The 4642-nt window shown below is 54.8% G+C and overlaps 1 annotated feature.

Annotated features, from left to right (window-relative positions):
- Positions 1-1144: an enhancer, noted in NCBI's record as "VISTA enhancer mm474". NCBI's record gives its function as "enhancer in: neural tube[4/5]" and the evidence as "EXISTENCE:transgenic organism evidence [ECO:0001131][PMID:17130149]".

A 4642-nucleotide genomic window follows, 5' to 3' on the forward strand; every position in this document is an offset into this window, starting at 1 on the left:
GCTGAAAACCCATGGTGAACATTCAAACATGTATCTGCCAGAGAAGAAAGCAAGCATACTCCCGACCAGACAGCACATGGAGTTACACAGTTGCCCAGAGCAGAGAGATACAATAGGATACACACTGAAGCTCCTGGAAAACCAGTCTCTGCATACAGCATCTTGACCCACTGCCTATGCTAAAGAAGAAAGACCCTAGCATGAGGCCAGCTCACATTCATACGCTGGCCTCCCTGGATTGGGGTGGGGATGGGGCGTCTGGAAATGCAGCTTGACCCTTCCACTTCTAAGGAAAGCTCACTACTAAATGCCTTCCAAGCCTCTGTACCTGCCAACCTTCAGCTAGCAAGTCCGAGAGAGAGAGAGAGAGAGAGAGAGAGAGAGAGAGAGAGAGAGAGAGAGAGAGAGCGCAGTGGTTCCCCAGATGCAGGTGGGCAGCACCCCTTGCTCAGCACCTTGCCAAAGGGCAGGTAATGGGTGTACACTAGCAATTGGGCACCACTAAGGCCCATGCTTCGTGGTTCTGGTTAGCAACTGCCAACAAGAAGCTCCCTGCTGGGACTGGGGTGTGCAGGAAGGCTAGGCGAGATGAATGGCCTGTAGCCTGGGTCATAACATAGGCAGACATCACCATAGCGCTGGGTGTCTGAGTAGAGCTGGGGTCTGGGGGGACCCTGCCCCACCCCAGGGTTCCTTGACCCTCCATGATACAGCCTCCTCCGGTGTTGGGGCAAAGTAAAGCATGAGAAATGGTGGGGAGGAGGGGCCTCTGTCTGCTTCTTTAGAAGCAGAACCCAGACAGCAGCCATGGGATGGAGGCCAGTTTGTAAAAGCTCGGGTGAAATGAGCTAGAAGGGATTGGGAACAAGTCCCACAGTGTCCTGAAGCACATTCCTTGCTCTGGGGAGACGGAGATGGATGGTGCTGAGCTGAGAAGGAGGGGTGCTGGGGCGGGGCCGGAGGGGGGCTTCTCCTGCTGAGCGCTCTCCTGCCAAGAGCAGGGTGGGAAAGTAAGGCTTAGGACCCAGAGGATGGCTTCCCAACAAAGGCTGCTTCCTTCCCCTCAGCCTCAGAGCCAAGAGGGTCCTCCTCGGGTCCTGCCCAGAAAGCCCTGGAGATGCAAGCCAGAGGGCATTAGAAACCACCCTGGCACCCTCTGGGGCTGTGCAAGCAAGCAGAGCATCTATAAGCACCTATGGCGTCGGGCCCTGGTGGTGGTGGGGGGGGAACAGTGTGCTCTGTGCTTCTGGTCTCTTCCAGAGGTAGCTGGTGAGGGCCCCCGAAGCAGCCTCCACGAGGCTAACACTGGAGATGTTTGAGATGGGTCAGAGACCTGGACAGAGGGACTGGTTTCCAAGGTGCTAGGAAGGCAGAGCTCGCCTTCTTCCTTGGCACCAGGAAATGCTACAGCCTCTACCCTGCTCTCCTGGCCAACTTCTCACCCATTCTGAAGTGTCTCAAATGCTACCCCAAAAATAGGCAAGACAGGAAGGAACAGCCTAAGTTCCAGTACCGGGGCTGCTTCCCCCTTCAAAGATGTCCTGGGAGACCAGTGCCTTCCCCCACCTCTCAGCAGTAGCAGCCAGTCCACTCACTGCTGTGGAAATCCTAGATGCTTCTCTTTTTTATTTGACAGAATCTTGTATCTCAGGTTGTCCTGAAACATCCTTTGTAGTCCAGACTGGGGCTAGCCTCAACCTGCCAGGTCCTGAGATTACAGGTGTATGCCACCACACCTGGCACTTTCTCTTTTCTTTCTTCCTTTCTTTCTTTTTCTTTCTTCTCCATTTTTTTCTCTTTTTTCTTTTCTTTTGTTTTTTTTTGTTTTATTTTGTTTGTTTGTTTGTTTGTTTGTTTGAGACAGGGTTTCTTTCTGTAGCCCTAGCTTTCCTGGAACTCACTATGTGGACTAGGCTGGCCCAGAACTCACAGAGATCCACCAGCCTTTACCTCCTAAAAGCTGGGATGAACAGTTTGATACCCCAGAAGGATCTCCCGGGCTCCCCTGGATCAATGTGATTCGAGGAGGGAAAGGCAGGAGGCCAGAGATGGGCTAAGGGGGCGAGCATTGGTGGCTGTTGATTTGAACCCCAGCCACGATGGCTCAGAGGCATCTTTTGTCACTTTGAGATTTTTCAGAATAATTTTTGCCTGAAACTACTAACAAGTATCAGTGCTGCAGACTCTAAGACTCTTCAGAGTGTCCCTTAGGTGAGTGCCTCTCACCTAAGTAAGTCTTTGGTAGGAACTTGAAAAAAGGTGAACTCTGGCCCTGCCTGCCTCAGGAAGCCTGTGTCTGGGACCTGGAGTTAGGGCTGGGTCCCCATAGCGGACACTCTGGCTGCTCTCTGGGACATCCCTCTTTGGCCGAACCACTGCCCTGATTAGAGGGCCACAGGCTTCTTTCTCTCACCCCCAGTGTCACTGGGTGTTACCTGTTTTGCCTTTGCTGATGGTTCCTTCAGTAAAAATGGCCTGCTAACGTGGTGGCTGGCAAGAAGGAGTCCCGTGTGGTCCCGGAGCTCACTTATCACAGACGACCCAACATGGCATCTTGCCTTGTAACTTGCTCTGTTTTAAGGACATCTCGAGTACTTTGCTCTGTGCTCTGGAAGAGAATTGGCCCCAGAAGCATCTACCAGACTCCCCTAGATCAGTGTGATGTAAGGAAGGACAGGCAGGAGGGCAGAGATGGGTTAAGGGGTGAGCATCTAGAATCCACGGCTGCTGGTTTTGAACCCCAGCCACGATGACTCAGAGGCATACGCTGCGTCGGGAGTGGGGGTCAGGGGTCAGTGCGTGCCTACTCGGTCTGACCCCAAAGCTGAAGCTCCCGAAGCCGGTGCAGGTCTTCTCGCCACGGACGGCACAGACAATGGTGCTCTATCCCGGGAGCACGGCCGCCCCCTGCCCGGCCGACCCTTTCAGGCTGGAAGCCGGCGGCGGGACGCTGGCCGCCTGGAGCATTTGCATATGGCCCGGGGACAGTAGCCTGCTTTGTTGGCTGCGCACGGGGGCGCCGGGCGGTGGGCGCAGCTCGCCAGACAAAGCCGCCGGGGGAGGGAGGGCGACGGCAGCCACTGGGCCGCACCTCGGATGCCGCGCCGTGTCTAATTCCTCCAAGGAGCGGCCTGAGCCGTGACGCGAATCCCAATGCTCACGGCCCGTCGAAGGTTCCTCCGGGCCAGGTAGTCTCCCACCCAGACCAAAGAGGATAGCTGTTAGAACATCCTAAGGTCCCGGCCTCCTGCTCCGTGTTCTTGGACACTTAACTTTCGTAGTACATATACAGTGTGCCAATCCAGAGTACGGCACTTCTGAGGGGACTTTCTGCACCGCCTCAATCTAGTTTCCAGAAGCAGGCAGGAGGTGAGGATACGTCATTATGTCATTATCGTTCCCAGGGCTCAGGCACTGGGGCTGGACAGAGTTCGTGAGCAGGCAAGGATACCCTTGTTCTTCATTGAGAGTGATAGCATGCTGATCAGAGGGGCTGGTCCTGAGAGGCAGAGGCCTCATTGTCCTGAGGGATGACATGCCCCTGTCCCTGGCTTCCCCCTGTCACCCTGTTGACCCATCCCGAATAGATAGCCCACCATGAGGGGGACCAGTGATGACGAGGCTGAGGCTCCTGAAAGAGGGACCCATCTTTCCTGCATTATCAAACCGTCACTGGAAACCACAAAGGATGAAACAGCATACTCTGCAGGACCCATCGTGTGCCCCTGCATGTAAGGAAAATGGGGAAGCCTCCCTGGATTGAGATGGCTTCTCCCAGTGTTGGAAGAGCCTTTTTTTTTTTTTTTTTTTTTTTTTTTTTTTTTTGCCTGAAGAAGAGGCTTGGTTGCAGTTCAAAATGAACCAGCAGCAGGGAGGGCCAGCCTGAACATCTCGGTACCATGAGTGAAGGAATTTTCACAGCTCTCCTTCACCAGAACAGCTGGGGGCAGGCCAAGCCAGCTGGCTGTCCATCACCCATCCAGAGCTGGGTCCCAACTCTCCCAACTACTTCTCCACAGTGACTGGGAGCCTTGTGCTTCAATCCTGGGATCCTCCAGCCTACATAGCCCAGCCAGCAATGGGCAGGGAAGTACGGAGGGGAGAGGGCTGTAGAACAAGTGACTATAGCTCCCTAGAGAGCTTTTCTCTCCACCACCTCCAGCTGCACGGGGGAGCCCAGGTACACACTGGGCAAGTGGAGCCCAGGATGTGTCCTTACTTTCTGGGTTCCTCCCGCAGAGGGGCCTTAGTTTGGAGGCAGAAGTGTCTGTTGTTGTGCTCAGCTCTTGGCAGAAAGGGCTCCCACCTGCCGAAGGGATGAAGTCGCCAAGAGTGGGATGAGATATGAAGTTTCTGGCATCACCTGAACGGATTTTTGCACGGATGCCTGTGGACCCACATGGAGGCGGCTAGGAAGGTTAGGTGGCAAGGACCTGGGCAAGGCATAGAGGTGGCATCGTCTGTTGGTTTAGAGCGCCCTCTTGTGCTCAAATGAGTCAGCTCAACGCGCGCCCAGCTGCCTTCCTCATCCACAGTCCCAGAACCACATGACCCTGGCCATCGTCAGGACCCGGCCATGAACTGGCATCAGGTGCTGAACTGCTGAGGTTTTGTGGCAGACCACCCTTTAGACGCTCCTTTT

The sequence above is a fragment of the Mus musculus genome, chromosome 3, assembly GCF_000001635.26.
Source record: "Mus musculus strain C57BL/6J chromosome 3, GRCm38.p6 C57BL/6J".
Classification (NCBI taxonomy): Eukaryota; Metazoa; Chordata; class Mammalia; order Rodentia; family Muridae; genus Mus; species Mus musculus.